The sequence below is a fragment of the Eublepharis macularius genome, chromosome 5 (genome assembly GCF_028583425.1).
Source record: "Eublepharis macularius isolate TG4126 chromosome 5, MPM_Emac_v1.0, whole genome shotgun sequence".
Taxonomy (NCBI): Eukaryota; Metazoa; Chordata; class Lepidosauria; order Squamata; family Eublepharidae; genus Eublepharis; species Eublepharis macularius.
This window is the reverse complement of record NC_072794.1, coordinates 120,955,200-120,980,593: the sequence shown is the minus strand read 5'-3', so window position 1 is coordinate 120,980,593 and position 25,394 is coordinate 120,955,200. Positions and strand designations below refer to the sequence as shown.

General features: G+C 41.1%; 1 protein-coding gene across 2 annotated transcripts in view; it reads right to left on the bottom strand.

Annotated features, from left to right (window-relative positions):
* Positions 1-21,790, bottom strand: part of RAP1A (RAP1A, member of RAS oncogene family) — a 114,957-nt gene extending 93,167 nt beyond the window's left edge. For both annotated transcript variants that reach the window (XM_054980845.1, XM_054980846.1), the window contains exon 1: positions 21,629-21,790. The gene's annotated coding sequence lies outside the window, so the exon portion shown is untranslated. The remainder of the gene's footprint in view (positions 1-21,628) is intronic.
* Positions 21,791-25,394: the final 3,604 nt, after the last annotated feature.

Below are 25,394 nucleotides of genomic sequence, written 5' to 3'. Positions count from 1 at the left end.
TGTATGACTTTCTGTGCCATAGACGATCAAGAACAAAAACAACAAAGTGTAACAGTGAAGGTAAACACATCAAAGAGAGATCATGATTACATAAAAAACTGACTCGGCTATGCCCCTTAGGATAATGACTTTCAGGAAGTTATTTTACAGAAAAGTACAACACATTGCCCTTACACCATCCACCTTGAGAAGATACGAAACAGCTTCATACAGTACTATACTGAAATGCTGTGGTTGTCCATGACTGGATCTCATATACTGCTTTGGATCAGTGCAGAGAAATGTAGAGCCCTTGCAAAGGAATTATAAAAAGACAGTTGCAACTGAAAATAAGCAGCTTCCTTTTTCACCCAGAAACCCTTCAGAGAAAGTCATATTTATAACCTTGAAGTTCAGCTGGCGCCCACTGTGCTGTCCCTGAGGCACCAATGCAAAACTATTTTTTTACCCAGGCTTTCACTTAAGGGGCTCCATCTTTTAAAGATCTTTTTATGGTTTGCTTCTAGTCTGAGGACTATTTTATAAATATATTATTTTAGGCTGCTGAATGTTATCTTATGTTGTTTTTATGCCCCTGGCTTATTTGAGGGTTGCTTATTGATTATTCTTATGCTGATGTTGTTTTAATAATTCTTTTGTTGTTTTGTGAGCCACCTGCAGCAGGTCTCTAGAGGTGACCAGCATATAAATTTCTCAAATTACTAAAATCTAAGAATTAGTCGTTGGATGGACTATATCTAATGTTAAGGTTACATTTAAGGAATGTATTTCCAACTGAGTAACAAAATAGAAAGTTCAAGGTAAACTCAAATGTGGCTTTTTAAGCAACAAATGTGATTTTAAATTACTCCTTGCTTTTGCTAATACATAATTGGGGGGGGGGGACTGAAAATTTGAGAAAAGAAATGATATGCTAAGTATGGCATCCTGCTAGTATACAATATACTCAAGTCCCATTCAATTTCAGTTGTCTCACAGCCTGTTGATCATCTACCAATAGCTGTGCATTATATATGAAGTCAGAAGGCTCACATTTATTTCTGCTTGCAATCTAAACTTCAAACCATCCCCATCAACTGCAACAGGAATGCAAGACATTCCATCAGGTTCTTGTTCTGTACACAATTTGGGTCAGCAGTCTCCCAAGTGGGAGTTGTTGTTTTTTTTTTAAAAAAAACTGGACACAGATTAGAATGGAGTCAGACATACAAAGCATAAAGGGAGGTACTGACATTTTAAACTGTTCCACAGCCTATCAACACTTGCCCACAAACACATAGACATGCCCTGGAGGTGTTAGAAACACCCTCTGGCAAACTATTTGCCGCTATAAAGCAAAAGGTTTACTGGTAAGTCCCTAAGTTAAATGCAAACTTTCTGCATAAACAGAAAACCAGATGGGTTGCATGGCTCAAATGGCAGCAAAAGATTTCATATGTATTCTGCAAAAAGGAGTTTAGAAAGGCAGAAGTGCACACATAGCACTCATGGACAACATTCTCTAGATTATGCAAATGACTTTGTTCTCTCACATATTCGGGGGTGCGGGAGAGAACCAAGATATTTAACATTTTCTGTGCAGAAATGTCGCACGAGGCTAACATCCAGTTATTTGTTATCTTCAAAGCCTTAAATGCAGTAAACTGAAAACCCAAAGGGGACTTTGTGACTGTTAAGGAAAGATTGCTTAATATTACCCAAGTAGCATTTAAAAACAAAAACCTGCATACTTTCTGTCCTTTGTAACATGGTATTTCTCCACAGTCTCTTAAATGCAATCTCACAGGTTAACCCAGTGTCTTTTTACTCAGTCAGCTTCTGCTGTCCTCAACCACATGTTTTCTTTGGAGGATGTCAAGAACAGTGTGACATCTTGGAGGACTGCTGTTGCCATTGTCAGAGACTGAATATTCTGTGGAAGACAAATGCCATGGTATCTTTGATATGGCTAACTAATATTATGATTCTATACATTAAACCATAGAATCATAGGGTTGGAAGGTACCTCCAGGATCATCTAGTCCAACCCCCTGCACAATGCAGGAAATTCACAAATACCTCCCCCCCCCCCCACAAACACAGTGACCCTTACTCCACGTCCAAAAGATGGTAAAACAGGATCCTAGGATCCTAGCCAAACTGGCCTGGGGAAAATTGCTACCTGACCACAAGGTGGTGATCGGCCTTACCCCGGGCATGTAAAAAGGGGCCGTGAGAACTAAGCACTGGTGGAACCCTTCCTGTCCTCCCTCTCTTGATCTGCCTAGATTCACAGAATAAGCATTGCTGTCAGATGGCCATCTAGCCTCTACTTAAAATCCTACAAAGGAGGAGAGCCCAACACCTCCCGAGGAAACCTGTTCCACTGAGGGACCACTATAACTGTCAGGAAGTTCTTCCTAATGTTAAGCTGAAAACTCTTTTGACTTAATTTCAACCTGTTGGTTCTGGTCTGACCTTCTGGGGCAGCAGAAAACAACTCTGCACCATTCTCTATATGACAGCCCTTCAAGTACTTGAAGATAGTTATCATATCATCTCTCAGTCATTTCCTCTCCAGGCTAAACATACCAAGCTCCTTCAATCTTTCCTCATAAGACTTGGTCTCCGGATCCCTCACCATATTCGTCCCCCTCCACTAGACACGTTCCAGCTTGTCTATACCCTTCTGAAACTGTGACACACAATACTCTAGGTAAGGTCTAATCAGAGCAGAGTAGAGTGATACCATTAATTCATGTGATCTGGATGAACACTATGCTTCTTTTGATACAGCCCAAAATCGCATTTGCCTTTTTAGCTACCACATCACACTGCTGACTCATATTTAGTGTATGGTCTACTAAGACCCCTAGATCCTTTTCGCACATACTACTGCCAAGACAAGTCTCCCTTATACTATAATTATGTATTTGATTTTTCCTACCTAAATGCAGAACTTTGCATTTATCACTGTTGAAATTCATTATGTTTGTTTTCACCCAGTTTTCCAGCCTGTCAAGATCATCCTGTGCCCTGACTCTGTCTTCTACCATATATGCTACCCCTCCCAATTTAGTATCATCTGCAAATTTAATAAGCATTCCCTCTATTCCTTCATCCAAATCATTTATCAAAATGTTGAACAGAACAGGTCCCAGGACCAATCCCTGAGGAACATGTGGGGGTGTAGAAGGTGAAGGGGAGAAACAACGGTTTAATGAGGAAGGATATCCACACATACCCCCGCAACTTCCAAGACGGATTTTGAAAAGTCAGCCCAGCAGCCCCCTGGGAGTTCCAAAAAAAAAAGCCTTCAGGAGTCCAAACAAAGACTTCCCAACTCTTTCACAGTAATTTATAACATCTGACAAACTTTATAAAACCTCTGGAACTTTCTGAAGCTCTCTGGCTGAACCAGACAGTGTGACTTTGGCAATTCACTCTAAAACCTCTTAGAAAAATGAATCTGGCTTCCTTCTTTTAAAAAGAGAGAAGGATTGGGAGGGGGGTTCGCTTCTTATACTTCAGCACAGCAGGTCTTTAATGAGTCACCCTTCTAAAATATCAAGACTTTTTTGTGCTGGCTTAGGAATGCTCACCACTAGAAAATAGGCTTCTTCAAAAAATTAAGCTATTAGATATCCACTCAAAAGATCGAGCTGATGAAGTAAACATGTGGATGTATAAATATTGTTGTGCAAATATTTCAAGGGAAGCTGATATTCAACCATTTTTAACATTGTCTCATCAGTTCTCTTTGAGACCAGTATCTAACAGAGTCTTAAAACGTATATAGCCCATCTCGAAACACAATTCGGAACATTTTACATTGGTGTTTCATAATCCACTACTCCCCCCTGCAAAAAACATACACTATTATAGAATTTCCCCTTTATTAATATATACACACTCTTTGCCATTGACAACATGGCTCACAGCAGATTTCAAGAAACAAGTTCAAGTAACAAGGACCTGGGATGATCTAAGGTGGCAAACAGACTCATAATAAGCGCACAAGTAAAACCATTAAGAAGAAAAAATCCAAGCCATTCATATCTATATACATAAAGACAAGTGTCCTGATTGACTCATCAACACCCAGCCCAAACCCCTGGACCTAGAAACATGAAATTTGGGGAGAACGTTCCTTTTGCAATGTTGAGGCACTAAGAAGGGATTTTAAGAAATTTGCCCCCTAAGGGGGTAAAAAGGGGTAAAATGTGTTTTCCCATAGGGATACAGCTTCCCTGTGTGGCTGACAGGCTGCTCATTCCCCTCCCCCTGCCAACTGCCAACTCAGCCACTCTTCCGTGAGGTCATTTGCATATGTGGCCTGATTGGTGGAACTCTGTGTTCTGAGGTAAAAATCAGGTCAAGGAAACTGCAGACAGCTGAAGAAAGACAGTACAAGACTCCTGAATAGGGATTTTATATAAAAGTCAGTATGGCAACTGAGTTTTTAAATGTTCATGGGAAGATGGTATATGACCTTTCTAGGGGCCATTTTAATGAGAACCTCACACATAAACCTGCTGAAGGGCCCACCACACCACCCCTCGCTCAGTCCAACTCCACCTCACACCTCTTACTGCCACCAAGAAGCCTTATGGAAGACGTCGTGCAAGATACACCAACGTTAAAAGGAGGAAGCAACTTAGAGATGCGGAAAAGAAATATGCACGTCCTGCTCCTGTGGTGTACCAAACAGCAGTGGCCAAGTACCAGCAAGATCACCCCAAGGTGCAAAGAGTGGCAGAGTCTCTCTATGAGCAAAGCAATCCTGGAAGATGAGTAGAGAGGCGCTCACTTCCATGGAAGATCAAGGCTCACTCAGGCATGGCAGATGATCCTTTGCTACCTTCAAGCTGCCTCTTAACCTCATCCATTCAGCATCCCTGTTCAGCATCTCAAAACAAAGCAACATGGCCCAAGTGCTATGGAACTGTAAGCTCATTGTTTGGAATGGAAGCATTATGGTGCTTAAGGGGTGTTTTGAGGCACTGAGCATAACCCTCAAAGATGTCAGGGGCAATGAGAGAGTGATGGGAGGAGTCACAGTGCTGCTGGCTAGAGACTTCTGACAGACTCTGCCAGTAGTCCCAAGGGGAACTCGAGCTGACAAGGTTACTGTGTGTGTCAAGGCATCATATCTGTGGCCCCTCATCAGGAAATTCTCACCAAGAAAGAACATGAAGGCCCACTTCAGAGGTGAGGTGTCCGCTGGGGAGTTCTCTGAACTCCTACTAAAAATAAAGAAACGGAGCGTATCCCGAGTCCAAAGGAAAGGTGACCATCCCTGCAGGCCTGGGCACAGTAGTGACAACCCCAGCAGACTTAACAGGCCCGTTATACCCTGATATCGTCACTATCATGGAGAAGTCCATGGACTGGCTGTGCAAGCATGCCATTCTGACCCCCAAGATTGACAAGGCTGCCATCATTAATGAAACACAACTCAACTCACTCAAAATGGAGTACAGATCTGTGGACTCAGTGGTACAAACGGATGATGCAGTCCACTACCCTGTGGAGTTCCTCAACATGCTCAACTCTCCTGGCTTACCAGCCCACAAACTTCTCCTCAAAGTGGGGGCTGCAGTGATGCTGCTCCAGAACCTCAGCCCACCCAAACTCTGGAATGGCACCAGACTGCGAGTGAAAGCTCTCCACAGGAACTTCATTGAGGCCACATTGTTCACCAGCAGTGCTCGAGGGGGGTGGTCAGTGTTCATACCTTGCATACCACTCATACCATCAGAGAACCCCTTCAAATTCAAGAGACTGCAGTTCCCCCTCAAGGCCTGCTTTGCTATGACAATGAACAAGTCCCAGGGACATACACTGAATGTGGCAGGAATTGACTTGAGGGAGGACTGCTTCTCACATGGGCAGTTCTCCGTGACCTGCTCCAGAGTGAGCTCACCCAGCAGCCTGCTGATCCTAGCACCTGAGGGGAAAATCACCAATGAGGTAGTGAAAGTAGTGAAATACCATAGCAAAGCATGGGCATCAAGCTAGTTGGTATATATTTATGATGTGTCAATACAATACATAGACTTCAGTCAAACATTTGATGAGACCCTTGTGCATGATGGCCATCAGCCAACTCCATGTTAGGTTTGATTACTTTTCACTGTGTGCCACTTAAGGGTTTCTGATAGAAATCTAGGATGAACGCTATAAAACAACTCTCCTCCACTAGCTGTCAAAAGCTATTGCAAGTGGGGAGAAAGGACTGTCTAAAGTTCCAATTTTCTCCCAAAACTTCTAAATGCATCCCAAGATCTAGATTGCCCCCAGAGGTGGATAAGGCACCCCTCTTCATAATCACCAGCTTAATTCTGTGCTGTATCTCCTTAACTTCCGAGAAAAAAAGATAACTTTTTGATCTTCCCTCCCAAACCTCAGAGGAGTTCCAATTAGCTATAACATAATCTTCATTATAAAAACCCTTGGTCTTCTTTGCAGCCTCTGTGTGATACAATGTTATCAAGCAACGAACAGATTGCTGCTCTAGAAGTCTTCTGAAAATTATTCCCTCCTCTCCCCTGCCCAAAAAACCACCCCAGTTAACATAAATTAAACAAAGAATGGCATAACTGTTGCATGGACTGCCTATCCGAAATGTAAATACCGCAAGATCTTCTGGTCTTCTGATGCCAGACGTGCAAGAATACACACTAAGATCTTTCAGCCTTAGAATTCCTTAAGAGTAGGGAAATGCATCTAGTGCAATACTGAAAACTGGTTTTTTGATCAAAGAATGAATTTAAGGCATGCCTGGCAGGGAGCAGTCTGATTTTCTGAATATTCTGGAAACATATCAATAAGACTTCTTTGAACCTCCGGAGCCCCTCAAGCCCTTTTGGACACTTAAGTCCACAAGATAATAAACAAAGCTCTTAAATCTCCTTCCAAAAATACAAATACAGGCAATAGAATCAGAAATCCAGGAAAGGCCATTTGCCCATCTCTGGGCCATTATTTGCAGATCTATAGGAATGCCACCTTGTCTAAATCAATTTCCCTCTATCAAATACATTTTAGGTATGTTTATTCAGTTTTCCTTCTACCGTAAATGGGTTGCTCCATCCTATTACAGCACTGATCTTGAAATTGTACCAGTGGGCTCTGGATCCCAAAAAGGCACCAATCAGAACACAATCCAAGGCCCACAAATGAGAAGACTGGTTCTGACATTTTGACCCAATGCCATCATTCTGCACTAAATAGAGACCAATAGCAGATTTTCTCCACCGGCACTCAGGTAATTCAGATGCTTATGACAGGCATTCCCAACCCCCCAACACCACCATTTTTGTAGCTGGTTCTTACTATCACAAATATGAAGTTGCCAGACCCTTCTTCATCAAGAAAGATAGGTATGATTTCTTCTCTCCTTCCCAAAATCAGCCCTCTACATCTTTTTTCTCCTGTATACCTTTGCTAAACTTCTGCATTCCCGTTACTGCCTGCCTCACTGCCAGCCAGCCCTTCCCCACTGCACCCTCTTTAAGGACTCCCTCCTTTCTATCTTAAGTTTCATTCTTGTCTATTTCACTACATGTTCTAGTCCCAATTCAAGCAACCCCTCACTATTTGGGTTGGTTGCGCTGGACTAACCAAGTGGGAAGAACACTATTTGGAGCAAAAAGTAACTTTAACTGGGCATTAAGCTAAAGGAATACAAACTCACATTTCTTTATCTGAGATTTATTGTTCCAAACTGAGAGTTGTGTATTAAAATGTCCCCCTTTTACCTCAGGCTTGTGTTTTGGGTAACAGAAAAATAGACTAAAAATCTATTTTCAACTCCTACTTTGTTCTATTTATTCAGCTGAAGCAATGCTCTTAAAATCCTTTTCCCACTACTGCCATTTAAGCCTTCCACAAGTGGGTATAATTCATATAAGGTAAGGAGTACACTGAATATTGAATATTCATTCATTTTATATCATATTCTATCTTATTTTAGCAATCCATGCTGTTTCACCCTGAACTCTATTCTCATTTTAGCATGCAAGATCCCAACTGACCTTGTTCCATTCCTATAACTTTACAAAACCATTACAGGCTGTTCTTCATTTCTTAACTGTGCGATTATAGTTCGGATTCAATCTCACTTGGAGTCAACTCATTCGATGGTATTATTTACTCCACAATATGTTTACATAAGGAATTCATATGTGTAGATGTTAAGCAGCCTACTTTAACATAAATGGTCACTTTAACCATAGCTCCAGTTAAACATCATCAAATAAGATTAACTACTACGTAACATGAATGTAATAAATTTCACAGCAATTCAAAATGTGCCCCTTACGGACTGCTTGTTAGAATGGGAAGATAAGTGCAAGTTAACACAACTATGTTCATCACTTTATGACCAACATCAAGTAAAGACTTCTGCATGCATGCAAAAATCAGCACAAGTCCACTGTTACAGGGAACTTTACATATCATCTCTTAGCTTCTGCACATAATACTTTGAGGCTGCACACACATTCTGCTACAAGTCAGACTAATGTAAATAACAAATAAAATGATGTGACACTGAATTACTGCATTCCAGTAACATACATACATGTAGAAATCAGCGCTTACAGAAGGATCAGTAGGAGTGAATTAAAAAATATCTTTGCCTAATTAAATCATGTACCTTGCTAAATTTACTGGATATGTTGAATAAGAATGATGGAGGGAAAGTTTTTATTAAGGTCTTTTCATGCTACAGACATACTACTGATTCTCGGGTAGAAACAGGAAACTAACTACTACATGACCACTGCTTTCAAATTTCACCCAGGTGACTGGAAAATTAGCTGTCGGGTAGCTCACTCATACAATCAAATAAGCCATCATTTGGGAATCCTCATTTTAATCATCTGCTCTCTGAAATTCCAAGTCTTATACCCAGAAGACAAAACTGCTATATGAAGAGGAACTTGGGAACCACCACTTACTTCCACTCCTTCTGAAAGCCTGTTTAATAATTAATGTGTAGCTGCCACCTCCTCCTCACCACCTTCCACAAAATTCAGCAAACAGGAAATATTCCTAATGTAAACTGCATTAATACAACTTCTAGCCAGTCTGGTTTTGCTATCAAGCATTGTAGAGCTGCCATGGTTCATTCTTCTCAATACACATTCCTAAAGACTCCATATTACATGTTCCAGTCTCTCACATATGTAAAACTTATAATACCTTCACATCAAGTGTTTAGCAAAAGTCCTTCATTTTCTGTGTCAGGTTATTCTTATTCCTGAAACTCTGACATGTTACAAGGCAATACTTCCCCACCGTGACAGAGTCGCAGAAACACATTCTCTTCCCAGAGATCTGTCAGATGGGACATTAAAACAGTTAGAAAAATAGATTCAAATTAAACATTCTCCACCGCAATGGAAGAATCTCAACCCTTCACCCTTCCGCTTTTTTCTCATTAAATTCTCAAATGCACATAGGTTTCATATTAATGAATTAGATTCAACATCTGAGTAGGCATAATACACCAGAAGAATATAGAATATTTGACATGCAAAATTAATAAACAATCTGGCACGTAATTTATGAACACTTCAGGAAATCCACTTTTCTCTGAAGGTCAGAGTCACATAACATAGAAGTATCTTTAACTTGATTAATTCTACCAGTATTGGTCTGCCATGGAGACCACACAGCAAAGAGAAATTCTGAGATGTAACTACTTGGGCCTCCGATTCCCACTTACATCAGCAAGTTAAACATACTAGGTTTTTTCCCCATGCATATCATTTTCAGAAGTATGAAACTTAGGTAACAAACACCTTGGATAATGGATGGTTCCATATATAAATTATTAGCTTCAAGACAATATTGACAGAGTGAGACAATGCTTGAAACTTCAATGAGATACCTGGGAAAAGATGTGATCTTGTCACAGGCTTCAAGAAGAGTATTTGAAAATTAACATATTAACACAATTGTGATAACACCAAAGCACCAAAAGAAAACATTAGATCTGAGATGTCTGCAAAAGTGAATTTAAAACCTGCTTATTAAAAAAAGCCAAGAGGCCAATGTCAAAAGAACACAGCATGCAAGCTGTGCATTCAGACACCATATCTATGAACACAGTTTAAATTCTCAGATAATTTTGTGAACCTAATCCAATTTAGGTCCCATTTATCTCAATCCTCCAAGTCAACAGAGAATGGAGTGATACAAAGGCCAATCATGGGAGCCTCTGCTCTCTGATACTGATACATTATCAAAACAGTGTCAAGGAGACAAAGTACTAGGCAGATGCAAGTGCCTCAATGAAGTGTAAGAAAAGGCATCGTAAAGGCCTTGTGAATAAAAGCTTTTGCTTCAGTGCCCTAGTTTGAAACTGAGCACCTCAAAGCAAATGGTAAAGTATCAATTTGGAATGCTCTTGTGAGAAGCATACATTGAAAAAGCATGGCAAATAATAAAATGCCACTTGAAGGTTTCATTTTATTAATGCTGAATAGTTTGCATATTTATTCTGCTCTAACTAAATTTCATTGGAGCTTCCCTTTAACAAATGCAACCTTGTAAATCACGTGGGTCCAGATAAGTCAAAGTAATACTATGGTAAAAACATCCTGATTCACAATGATTAATTCTCCCTTTATATAGGTAAAAGGTAAAGGTAGTCCCCTGTGCAAGCACCAAGTCATTATTGACCCATGGGGGGACGTCGCATCACGACGTTTTCTTGGCAGACTTTTTACGGGGTGGTTTGCCATTGCCTTCCCCAGTCATCTACACTTTACCCCCAGGAAACTAGGTACTCATTTTACCAACCTCGGAAAGATGGAAGGCTGAGTCAACTTTGAGGCAGATACTTGAGTCCAGCTTCTGCCAGGATCAAACTCAGGTGAGCAGAGCTTGGGTTGCAGTACTGCAGCTTACTACTCTGCATCACGGGGTTCTTTTTTTCTCCATTTGTATAGGCAATATAAAACTTTCATACCAACAGTATCAACTGATGCAAAATGAGAGCCATACCACAAGTGAGACTACAACTAAGAAATCAGAAGAAAACAGACTTGGAAGAGCAGCCATGAGGCAACAAGAAAAGATCTTTAAAAGATAATGATGTTTCTTTGGAGACCAAGATAATCCACACTATGGTATTTCCCATTACTATGTATAGATGTGAAAGTTGAACAGTGAAAAAAGCTGACCAGAATAAAATTGATTCATTTGAAATGTGGTGCTGGAGAAGTTTTAGGGATACTACTGACAGCCAAAGAGACAAATAAGTGGCTACTAGATCAAATCAAGCCTGAATTCTCTCTAGAAGCTAAAAAACCAAAACGGAGGCGATCATACTTTGGTCACATCATGAGAATACAAGATTCTCAGGAAAAGTCAAATTTGCTAGGAAAAAATGAATGCAGTAGGAAGAGAGGAAGACTTAATAAAGGAAGCCACGTCCTCCAGTCGTCAAGATCTGAGCAAGCGTGTTAATGACAGGTCATTTTGGAAGTCTTTCATTCATAGGGTCACACAAGTCAGAAACAACCTGACAGCACATAACACACACCACTAGACTTCAGCTGAAAAACTGAAAGTGACTAGGGATCATTCCAGTGAAGCCACAAGATTCGAAAATACAATTAGAAGCTTAAAGAACCACTTAAATGTGTTAATGGGATTTTTAAGCTAGAAAAAGACTGAAATAGTTTTTCTCAAAGCACAGAGTATTTGGACATTCAAAAAAGTTTAGCAACTAGTAATTATGGACTGGATTCCATGAAGGCACTGGTGAATTTTTCCTGCCTTCCAGCAGCCTCCTGTAAGTATCAAAAAAGCAACACAGGGTTGCGGAGCCTAAGTGTACAGAAAGACAAGAAATACAGTTGCAGCAGACAGTTATGATACACTACAGAATGATATCTGCTGGAACCTCACACCTCTGAGGTCTTACTGGCCCAGGGTTCAGCAAGAAGCATGTAGTAATAAATAACATACATGACTTATTGGGTCATTTACAATGCTTAAAATCAGAAATCACTTCTCTTTTTCACATAGAAAAGCAGCCTTTAACCCAGTGTGCTTTACTGCCATTTGAGAGATCATTGCTATGCTTTAAAATGTCTGAAAGGAAAATCTAAATTTAATACAGGTGATAAAAAACACCTGTTTATAATCCAAATTAAGAAATCCATCCCCCCACCCCCCACCTTGATTTATTAAAGAGCCTGAACAGCACATCACAACAAACCGAAGTTATAATGAACTTTGGGTTTTAACCTCAGCATGGTGAAAGAAACACAGGATTGTGTAAGCCTGACAATAAATTGGATCCCTGCCTAACAAAAATAAGTTTTGTTTATGAAGTCTGAATGCAGCTGAACAGACACTTGCCAAAGTGACCCAATAAGCTTCATATCTAACCAGGATCTGAGACTCTGCCATCTAACAAACTAAACACTACAGCTACCAACTCTCTAATATGAATGATACAAGAGAACCAGGCCTTGACTTACTAGCTCTCAATTTTTATATAAATCATGTTTAGATTTAAAATGCTATGTTTCAAACACAGTCAAGGATTAGAGACAAGTTACCAACAATGTGCCTCAGAAACCACACATTTCATTTGACCTTTGAGAACTCTGTCGTAGGCTGCTTAAATGTTTATTAGGGGAAAGCTAGATCAGATCAATTCAGAACATATTCAACTGGGGCCTTGAGAGCGTAGATTAATGCCCTTTAATCTTACAGTTGTTTCAAAGGCTGAAAATTCTCTACAAAGTGAAACTGAGACAACATAATTTATAGTGTAACCAGGTTTTATCCTTGAAGCTTTATGCTGTGAGAATAAATAACTTTTTGAACTAGTAAAAAATACAAATTCAGTATAGTAACCAGAAGCAGCACATCTTTAGCCATTCCCCAGAGGCATACTTTTTCAGAATTTTAAACTGATAAAACAGTCACATATTCAGTGCATTAAATTCTAGTGAGGAACACAGAATCTAGAGAATAGTATCTGAAGAGTAACCAAGCATATAGAATCAAACCCAGAAAATTATTCCTTAGAGGACAAATTGTGGAGGAAGACAGCATAGACAAATATAACTAGTTTTTAAAACTATTCCACAGCACAAACAGAAACATTCATTCTATTAATCCAAACTAGGGGAAAGTATGCAGAGGATTCACGCTCTTGTTATGTGTTCATTGATTTATTTAGAAAAAGTATATCCTGCCTTTCTGCCCCCATCAGGGGTATGAAGGCATCTAACAGATTAAAAACATATATAATAAAAACATCTCTTAAAAACATTAAAACAAACACATCAGCAAAGCCAAAGCTAAAATACAAAAAACATACAAACAAAAATTAAAGCCTAGGGAAAGCAGGAGGGACCACAGAAGGAAAACTAGATTAAACAAGAGTCCTCACGCACTGGAAGATAGCAGCAACAGGAGGGGATGGATGAGTCTCCTTGGAGGGAAAATTCCAGAGTTTTGTGCTGTGTGCCTCTCCCCTGGGTTGTCACCTACCTAACCTAAGAAGGTAGGGCAACTCAAATCAGGGCCTCCAAAGATGACCGTAGTGGTGAGATAGGTTCCTAAGGGAGTAGGTTGTCCTTCAGGCAAGCTGGTCCCAAACCATATAACCCTTAAAGATCAACACCAGCACCTTGACTTCTGCCCAGGAACAGACTGGGAGCCAGTGTAGATGGAGCAAAACTGAGGTAATACGTTCCATATGACCCTCTCCAGCATTTGGCACTGGTTGAAGTTTCCAAACACTTTTCAAGGGCAGCCCCTTGTACCATGTATTGCTATAATCTAATCTAGATGTACCCAGGGAATGCACTATAGTGGCTAGTACGCCATTCACAAAGGTTCACGTGTTTCCAAGAGAGTCCGTTGTCCAATATCAGAGGTATGAAAATCTCTAGAGCTACAGATGGAAAACAGTAGCTGCCACAGAAGTTCAGAACAGGTGCTTAAATAATGACAGAAAGGGTTAACAAAAGTAAAGTTTCCTATGCAATACTTGGTGTTTATTTTCATGATAATTTGAAGTTCTAAGCATGTAATATTAAAACAGAATTCTAGAAAACATCTTCATAGAAACCTGAATAAAAGTCCAATAACTTGGATCCACTGGAAACTGTGACTGACAGAAGGGATTTCCATTAGCAGAGCATGATTTTCTCATCTTTCTTATCCCAATGCAGCTCAAAATGTTGCTCTTGTGGGAAAAGGATCCCCTAGGAACAGCAAGGAGGGAGATGGGTACCTACAACAGGTGAGGAGAGGCAAAAGTTGCCCCCATCTTCTGTCTTCAGAAATGCTCTGCTAGATTCAAGGTTAATCAAGGAAAATAAAAGTAATGTAACTCAACGGTCTTCATTTCCACCTTAGATATACACAATACGCCAGCAGATATCCTGGTTGCATAATAAAACTATCTGAAGTGGTCATAATTTTCTTGTGTATAATGAACAGGCACAAGCAACTTCAGCTATCAGTGGAAACAATTATTTCAGAGTTTCATGCACTGCCAGTATGCCATGCACATTAAGAAATAGGAGATACTCAATAGACACAGCTCAATCTACTTCCTCACAATTCTATGAGTGCATCCTGACTAGGCTGTAACAGGTTGCAACCTTGCCTACTCTCAACATACTGTCAAAAAATACAGGTTTCACATCAAAGAAATGAGCAAGTTGAGCATTGGCTGGAACAGACTATTGCGTGCATTTGTTTCTCGAGTACAGCATACTATACTGCTTCTTTTTCTTTACATAAAACCATTACTGACATTCATATTAGCCAACACTAAACTACTTGCTTTCTTTGTTATCCTTGAAACCTGGTTATTTTCATTCCCCGCCAACTACACACCCCAACTGTCCTCCAAAGACTAAAGTTATGGTTAGCCCTAAATATTGGTGATGTGGGATAAGGCCTAGGAAAAAGGCACTTTAGGAAAAGTGCACAAAAATTAATCAGTTATCACTCACTGCTACCACTTGTTTGTATGTAGGAAGCAGGAAGGGGTGAGTAGGAGGAATACTCGTTTCGAGAAGTCAAACATGCTTGAAAATATTTTACGCACAAAATTATGCTTGCCTATCAATCAATCTAGTAGGACGTTATGAAGACTTGGGCCCCAATTTATGCCTACAGTACCCGATTGTGCAACAAATGTTCTCTTGGCATTGGTTTAAGTAGTTCTACCTCACTTTTCTCCCAATCGATAGGACTCAAAGCAATTTACATGATTAAAAACTAGCTGAAATCTAAATCCACAGAAACAATACAAAAGAACAAGACAAAAAACAAGCCATCTCTAATTGCTCATCCTACTGACTAACCTCTTCTCCAAAAGCTCTTGAAGATTTTGGAATCTTTGCAAAGCTGGGGTTTTCCTCACATGGTTGGGAAGATCATTCCATCAAACAGGAGCAGCCACCAAGATGGTAAAAGCAGAGTCAGTTCTTACTGGCCTGTGTGGAGGACCACTAAGAATCCCTGCTCTAAAGATATGGATTTTTAATTATTAGCACCAGCTCCTTGTACTGAACACAGAAGCAAACTGGCAACAAATGTAACGATCTTAAGCTTTGGGGTAATATGTTCAGAAATCTTAACTGCTGACAGCAGTCTATTTGCAACCAGCAGTCTTTTTGTTATGTTCTGCGCTCATTGCAGCATCTGCATTTGACTTCATCTAAATAAATACTGTGCCTGTATTTTATTCCTCCTCTATATAACACCACATAAGTGCTACTAGGACACTGCTTTGTGTACCATCAGGCATGTTGCTAAACTGACGCATAAATTCTCCCTCTCAACACCTCAAATCTGTTCTTATTTGACTTTGGCCTTACAGGCCAATATTCCTAGCCTAAAAGAAGTCAATAACTGCTATACAACTTAGTAGTGAAAGAAATTCGAAGGCTAAAAACAAACGAGCTCTTCTCCCTCTAGCATAAGGAAGAATGCATTTAGAGATGTCTAAGAGTTAAATGAGCCAACATAACAAAGCATATCCTCAATAAGGGTAGCTCCACAACAGATATGGAAGATAATGTGGCAGCGGGTTCTCTAGTGTTACACCGCTGCTTCCCAAGGATAACATGCCAATTTCTTCAAACAGCTATGTGAGCATGTCGGAAAGTCCAAGTGCAAAGTTTCCAAGTGTACATACATAGATTTATAAAGGCACAAGTTACAGCATCCATTATTAGCATAACTACTGTGATTGCATTGGGGTTCAGTACAAGAATCACGCAATATGCACACAGGTTCTTTCAGGCTAGGTCTGTGGGATGTTTCTTGTTTTCAGAGAGACTCCTCTATTTCTCATCCTCAGATTCATAGAAAACAAGGACATTTCTTATTTTAGAGTACCATAAATCCATAGCATTCTACTAATGATCCACTAGAGTTCTGAAAAACATTCTGGTTTTGAACGTTCTGATCTGGCGATTTGCTACATCACTCACTATCTCCCACTGAAATCAAATTAGTGTTGGATTATCACAAGTGTATACTGTTACATCTGATAAAAATTGTGCCTCTAGTTCATGAAAACTTATGCCACAATAAATTTGTTACCCATTTAAAGGTGCTACTAGATTCTTTGGTGTATGTATTGCACGCTTTATAAGTTTTACATGCTCCGATGCATTATGCTTTAGGAGATCCACAGCTTTGCCACAATCCTTAATCCTCAAAGGATTTACCACAAATAATAAACTTCAAGCTCAAAATGTTTGCCATGCTTTGGGTATTTTGCTGCCAGCATATGTTTATATGATTTGTAAACACAGCCATGAGTAGGAGTACCAATATGGGCTCAAGTTCAGTTTCTATAGCACAAAATTGAATATATTGCTTAGAAAAAAGTAATTCTGTATCAGCATAGATTTCTAAAGGCTCATTCCCACAAAGATTTTTTTTTCTTCACATTCTGTAGCTGCCAAACTAAATTCCTCTTGATGCCAACAATGCCCTCCAGTGTGTGGGAAGGGGCATGAAATCTATAGCATTTGGCACATCAGCACACATGCTTGCTCAGTGTGTGATTTCAATTGTGTGAACTATTCCAATAGTCTTTATAGAACTGGATGACAGAAGCATTAGAACAAATAACTATAAGCAACCTGCACTAAATTCAGCTCCAAAAGCTGGATCTAGGCTGAAAAACACACTTACTAGGGAGTAATTCCCACTGAGCTCAGTGGAATTTATTTCTGAGTTAAACATGCTTAGAATATGGCTGAAAAGCTATAGGTAGTTCAAGGTAAGTACAGTTCTAATGGCAGCAGGGAAATAACGGCATTGCACTTGTTTTCTGAAGCATACACAAAGTATGAAACACACATAACCATATATCCATCTGGAAACCCTGAATGCATTCCCAGATGTATGAGCACATAATGTATATAGCAGCCCCAAACTATATTAATTTTTAGTTAGCCTTTATATTCATGTATGTATCAGTTTTACCATCTACAAACTCTATCACAACTTGCTCAGACAAATACAATCTACCCAAAATATGACCATTGTGTGCCTGATTTATCCATAACATTTACTCTCTGATTATTATAAGGGCATAATACAGTTTCCTTAGTAATATTAATGGCAATTAATGGTAACCCAATTGCTAGAGGAGAAATTCATCTGCCATACATTTATTAAAGCATATGAAGCAAGTTCTTCACTACCATGCATGATCTTACAGCCTTCTGAAGCAGTAATCGTTGTTCTGCTGAAACATTAAGCTTTGATGAAAATATCCTGTATGAAAATAGAACACAGGACTTCCTGTTACAGTTCAACTCCACCTTACGAACTATCCATGTGATGCTATTGGTTCATAACTGTCCTAATCTGTTCATCAGTTGCACGAAAGACTTGAAACTTGCAAGATGAAAAGTTCAAAATTCAGTTCCTAGAACAAAAGATTAAATATTTGCTTATGGCAATGACATTTATTCATTTGGAGCAGTCAATTTTTCTTAATTTGCTGCCACAAAAACTTACGGGCACAATCCTCTCAGCTCCTTTTCCATATACACCCAATTAAAATAAATATAGTCGCACACAACAGCTGCTCTTTTGCACAAACATCCATTCCTTCAACAAACTGGAGAAACTTCAAGTAAACATTTTACAACATAACAGCACAATCCAAAGAATCCTTTGCATGCGGTCAAAATGGAGAGAAGTTACTGATTTCTTCTGGTTGTGGTCTCGTGTGTCAGATTCAGAGAGAATCCCATAACAGGAAATCACTTTCCTTGGAGGATGCCATGGACTGTAACAGAAATGGGGACTTGAAAACCCAGCTAATTTATCTTATTTTAAACCTTGCTTCAAATTGCACAACATTCTTTAGCACAAACACTTTGCACTTTATAACAAACACTGTCATACAAATATAGCAAATTGCTGCTATGTTTAAAACAAGCAGTAAAATTCTACATGATCTGGGCAAACAAGCTACTTACTAAACTTCATCTCAGCTTCACTTTCCCATTCATTCACACAAGATAGCAACACCTGTGTTGTAAGTATCTGTTTAAGAGGGGGGGGCGTATTTCAGTTTAAAGATATATGCCACAATAATTTCGTTAGCAGGAACTACTGCTGATTTTTTAAAACTCACAACATTTTACTTACTATTTCAAACCAGTTTCTCATGTGTATAGATGCTACTCTGGTTTCCTACATTGTAGTATAGATATAGAAAGTTACTCTACTCTTTTTAGCAAATCACCTAACAGCTAATGGCACAAGAATACCACCCCAGGGATTACTAATGTAGCGAGTCAACTATTTTGCAAGTCTTATAGTCACAAAGATATAACCTAGTCCTTTCCCGATATACACGGGATGTTAGAGGTTTCAGAATTGAAACATGATATATACTAAGCCAATGGCAGGCTTAAGTTATTTAGGATAACTTTACGAGTCACACAAATGAGATTTCAGTCTCTCAGGACTCTTTAAATACATGCAAATTTGACAAGATGAGGGTACTGCTCAGGAAGGAAGTGATGTACATAGAACAGAATCACTCACCTCCGTCATACTGGCACCAATTTGAGTCAACATGACACTCAACATACTCCTTTCCCTCCCCACACCATCACTGCCAGCCCAGAGACAAACTGCAAATAGTAACAATATGTCTAAAAAGGAAATGCAATATGCTCTTTCAAAATAGGAAGTGCTACAGACAGGCAACAGCATGAATGATAGAAGGTCACTTTTCCCCTCAAAAGCTCACTCAATGATGCCAGCAGGGATAATGCACTACAAGACTTATACCTACCAATAATGCCTGCTTGTTAATTTGATAGCTCTACCAACTTCAGCAGCCTCTGGCTGCTCCAAAACCTCAGTACCATACTAAAAGCAAGTTGCTAGCAAAATGCTCACCTTCAAATTTCACTACTATGAAGAAACAGCCCTAATTCCACTGCTGAAATAATCAGCTACCAGAAGGCACAAAATAGTCCATCTTTTACACAACATAGCTCATTTTTATTTACCCTAATCAAATCCAACAATGCAATTTCCCCTTACAATGACTCCTGGCTAGTTACATGAAGAGGTTTTCCGTTGGTGTGTAGTTATAATGCAAGGACTGCAGTTCCATAGCTAAACCAGCCAGACAAGGTCACCTCAGAAAGTACACCCACTGAACGAAGAATTGCTATTAAGCAGTAATGAAACCATCAACCCACGTTCCTGGAAAACAGAGATTCCTGGGCCCCAATGATTCCTAACTGCTGCACTTTTCTCATTGTGGGGTAGGAGGACGCACACATAAATGCCTTGTGGACGGTGCCTGTGCCAGCAACACAAGGCATCACAAAACCCTGGCTGTAGAACTTATCCATCAAAAACTTGGTTACACTGAGATTCTCTCTATATTTAAATTCCAGGGCTATGCATTTAGCCTCTTGAAGAGCTCTAGCACAAACTTCCTACAAACTTGATAAAAGGGGTATCCCACTGTGTCAAGGTTGTCAGAAACATACATTGGTTAAAATGGTCTGTATTAATGAAAAGCAGTGTTAACAAGAGAAGACTTTTGTCTAGAAACACACACCCATAAAAACAGGTACCACAAAAACCAACAGACATCCTTCAACTGAAATACACCACCAGCAAAGTCACTCTTACAGAAGGGATGAGAAGTCCTACCACTGTTCTAATCCAGAAATAGGGTGGCAGCATCAGGATGAACCCAAAAGCAGCATGAAGAAGCCAGGCTACTGAGGACCTTCCCTACCAACCACAACAACCAAACAGAGAAGTACTAGATCTCTGGCGCCTGCTTTCTTCTTCTTATATCCTGTTGCATGGGAACTGTGGGGAAACTGTGTATTTCACTTCCCCATTGCTGGCACCAGCAAAGCTCCAAACAGAGTAGGGAAGGAAGGGGAGCTGGCTCAAGCATTTCACTGCAAAATGTAGCACCACGTGCCAATGACTCTAAAGTGAGGGGTCAGGCCCCAACCACTGCATTAAAGAAACTGTAGGTCGCCAGCTGTCAGGGTACATGTTGGAGACAAATGGCTAAAGGTGTTCCATGTCTGCTTTGGGGATGGTAAGATACTAGAAGATCTCAAACAAAGGTAAGATGCCACTGCCAAAACCTAATGAGTAATTATACTGACTTTTAAGGAAATGCAGTTATATATCACAAAGACGCCAGACACACAAAGAACTGATATCATGTCAGTGCTGAGCACATTACACAGTAGCAAGCATGAATCTGAAAATTAATCTGCATGGGCTCCACTGCACACACCCACTAAGGGGGAAACTCCAACACAGTAGGACCAGAGTATTCCAGCTGCCACTTGCCCCACAAAGACCCATCCCACCATTCATCTAATTCCCCTACAGTGAGCAACCATCCACTCCCCATGGGTTACCTGCAAGCACCTCGTTACTCCCTTCACTTCGCTAGTGGCCCCTCACCACCTTTGGGGAGCTCTGCGTTTGCGATATCTTTGGCTGGAACATCCTCCCTCCCTTGCCAGTCCATTAAATTTCCCTGAAGCAGGCCTGCTAATTTCCTTCAAATGCGCGGGGGGGGGGGGGAGGCATACACTGAGGAATCGCATAATTGCCCTATTCCCGCCTCCACCAAAACTGGACAATTCCTCGTTTCAACCTCTTGCTCGTCAGCGATTGTCCATCATTCTCCTTGCAACCGCGGGCGGGGGGCGAGGGAGAGACCTCATCCCCGCACCTCTGCACACAGGCCGGCCGGCCGGCCACTTCCCCGGCCCAGCTCCAGCCTGTCACTGCCTCTTCCTCAGAGCCCCTTCCCCGGCCAAGCGTCATGCCTTCTCGCTGCTCTTTTCCTCCCACCCCACCCGGCCTTTTGCCTTTCTTTCTCCGGGGCGGACGACGGGAGGCGCCCTCTTGTCCTCGCCTGCTCCGGAGGAAAGCGCTGCGGTCTCTCGGCCCTTCCTCCGTCCCTCCCGGGCCCCGAGCCAAGGGAAAGCGGCAGGGCCCCTCGGCCTGACTGCGGGAGAGGGAGGAAGGGAGGCGACCGGGCCCCACTTCGGGCCGGCTGGGAGAGCCCAGGCCCGCCGCCGCCGCCCCTTCCTGCCGCCACACTCACCCCGTTGCCGCTGCCTGCCGGGGCGAGCCGAGTTGGCCGCCCGCTTGCCTCCTTCCCTGCTCCGGCTCTCGGCTGCTTGCTCTCGCCGGGGCTTCGGCAGCTCCACAGTGCGCGGCGGCGGCGGCAGGCTCATCCGCTCCGCCCCCCTTTCCTCCCTCAGTCTGGGGAGGGGCAGCCGGGCCGGCGGGGGAGGAGCCTGCGAGACCGGGGTGGGGGGAGGCGGAGCGGCACGACGAGTCCTGGGAACTGGGCCGGGTGGCGGACTGGCCAGAGGGGCGGCGCGCTACGCGACACGCGGCGAAACTCACCTCCAGACCTCCTTTCCGGAACGGAGGAGGCCGAGCGAAAAGGGCGTTTCTGAGCATGTACAGAGAACGTTTCCTCTCACCAGTCCCCACTGCGAACGGCTTAAAGTGGAGCTGCGCTTGCATTTGCCGCAGCAGGAGGCGATCGAGTCTTGGAGGGGGACAGTAGGCTGTAATGCCTCGGCGCGGTGTCTGCAAGTAGGAAAATAGCTCAGCGGAAAAGCGGTCAGAGTCGAAATGATGCGTTTGTTTTCTGCTTGCAGGGATTTTTTTTTAAAAAAGGGAGACATAATTGCTATTCACTGGTGGCTGGAGATCTTCTGGAATTACAAGTGATCTCCAGGCCACAAATATCAATTCCCCTGGAAAAAATGGCTGCTTTGTAGCATAGACTCTATGACTCTTTCTCCCGAAACCCCAACCTCTCCAGGCTCCGCCCTCCAAATATCCCGGAATTTCCCAGCCTGGAGCTGGCAACCCTAAAACATATAAAGACGTTGCCCCCTCTCCCACGTCTGCAAGCAGATACTTGTATGCTTCCTCCATATGTATGGAAATATCCTTGATACTGATTGTACTAATCTCACACTGTGTAATCCGCCCTGAGTCTCGGTGAGAAAGGCGGGCTATAAATGACATAAATAAATAAAATCGTATCCCCACACCCATCGACCATCTACCGTGCCATGCAAAGCTGGGAGAAGCAGCTCATTTGCTTCCTAGAGCAGGAGATGCCAAACTTAGGAGTGGAGCTCACGTTCCAGCCAAGCCGTCCTGTGAGACCCAGCCATGCGAAACTTCCTGCACTGACTTCTTCCATGCATCCCAACTGCTCAGAAAGGACTGCAACTACTGGAAACAGCAGCCAAAATGTGTTTGTGTGAAACAAAATAAGGTGTCCAGAACCAGCAAAAACACTAGTCGAGTGCTATTATGGGCAGACCCTAACAATGTATCAGTAAGCAGAGAAATGTGAGTTTAAACACGAGGGTGTTTTACATCGTTTGTTGATTTACAACAGTATTAACACGTCTCTGTTTCTGAGGATTCCAAGGATCCACAGTAAAAGTTGCCTTCCAAAGTATGTCTTGGATTTGCAATTCTGAACAGGCACAATCACTTCAGTTGTGCAGCCAGGTTAGTTTCCATGGAGAAATACAACCTGTGATTAACCACTGGAGACTGTTGCTCTGTTCATGATTGCAACTATCAGGTGATAGCCTAGTCACTTGAAACTTCTGACGCATCCACCTCTGATAGAGACTTTCAGTCAAGTCCAGGCAGTAGTCTCTAAATGGGAAGGAAAGCTTACACAAATTTAACACCTAACTACTAGTTATGGGAAAGAATTTAGCATAGTTTCTTACATGAGATTACTTAGTATGCAGCACTTTCTTTAATAGAAAACGTTTTTGTAATGTACTTACTTTAGAGAGCAACCATAAGCAGATCTCTTCAGCGGGGATTACTCCAAGGAAAGGGTTTGTGCCAGCAGTGGGACATGCCCCCTCCCAAAAAAAGTTTTAATTTTTCTGATAATCTTGTTTTGGTTTCATTATATTAGCTATTAAAGCTATTTGTTTAAAGCATTCAATCCAGTTTTTGTTTATGCTGGATTCATTAGGGAAGGACAGTTCCATTTGTACCTTTTTTCTCTTTGCAATTGGAATGAAAATCATAAGGATACTAACGCTCACAAGTTCACAACCCTACCAAACTTTAGACAAGTGAAAGTGTCCCCATTTTATAGTAAATTAAGAGTGCAGTCCTAAACCCATTGATTCAGACTGGAATAACTCTATTTAGGATTGCACTGTGAAATTCTGAATTGCAAAGCAGGCACAGAAAAGAATTTGGAAGCCCAAGCAAGCAGCAACAAAATATACATAATAATAGACAGGGGGAGGAATTGTGTATTTAAACAAATCCACTTGTTCCTGTCTAAAGCAAGGGGGGCGTTGTTTGGTTTTTTAGCAAAAAAACAAGCATTCAGAGAAGGGGAGCTAAACACCACCCTCTCCCAGGCCTTACTTCACTGGATTCCATTGCTTTCAGCATGCACAGGGGCTACTGAATTTTTAGCATAACCCAGACGTGCTTCAGTTGCATAGTAACTGCTGAATCTCATTGGTGGGGAAACATAGTTGTCCCATTAAGTGAATCCATGAGTGAATACAGTCATGAGTGATGCAAGAAACATGAATTTTCATAAAGTTAATTAAGTGTGTAGTTAATGTTGAGGAGATTTAAGACAGTCTCTATTATGTATATTATGCTATGTTTATTGCATGGTCTTCCCATTTTGTATGTATTGTTTTCTAATTTTGCAATCCAGTTGTATCACACTGTATATATTGTATTGCACTGTTCTCCAGTCCTGTAACTCCTGCATTACTATCCATACTATACTGTGTTTTGGTGATATGTTCTCTAATTTTGTTTGTAGTTACTATGGAGTAATTGTTGGTTGTGTGCATTATACTGTTCTTACTGCTCCATTTTTAGTTGTAATCCTTATTAGTGAGAAAGGTGAACTATAAATAAAGTAAATAAATAAATATGATTTATGAATGTCATGGGATTGTATTGATTGGTACCTGTTGCATCAGTGCTAAAAGGAGTTATGAACACAATAGGTTATATGCAGATTTTTAAAAAAAATGTTTAGAAGAAATGTAGCCTCTACAGTAGAGCAGAATGTAAAACTCTCTTGTGGCTTTTAAACATTTGAAAGACTGGACAAATACAGCAAAGGTTATCAATTCCCATTGCAGGAAATGTCCTCCTACCATATAAGCATTTTTCTCCCCCACCCAACACACCCTTTTCTTTCGCTAAAAAACTGCTCTTTTCCTCAGCACTGGATCACACTATATATCTTAAAAACTCAATAGTGACAGGTGGTGTCCTCACAGCGTGATACTCCTTTTGCAGCAAGACTACACACTCTCCCTCCATCTGCTTGGCACTGGATATAGTGCTAGTTCAGCACAAAGAATAAAAACTCTTCCTCTAGAAAAGCCTGTGGTCTCCTCCCATCCCTCCATTTCTATCCCATTAAACAGTGATAGAGATATGTCAATTTAAGTTTGACAAATGTCTCAAAATTTTGTTTTTTGGGTCAAATGTATGGTTAGATTTATCCTCAAATAAGACAGAGAGATGGTGACAGGCCCAAGATCACCCAGCGAGGTTCATGGCTGGAGCTTTGAATCCAAGTCTCAGCAGTTCTAGTCTTAACACTCTAACCAATGCACCACACTAGTATTTCTCTGATATCCTTGCCTTCTGTCCAGTTTTAGTGGGTATTAAACACTCTGATCTACCTAGTTTCATTCTTTATCATTTAGCAACCCCAAAATTGTGTTAAGTGTCTCACAGTACAAAGTGAGTACATAATACTGAGAATTTAGTAAATCATCTGACAACACTTTACCAGCTGAAACAAATCCAAGTGAAAT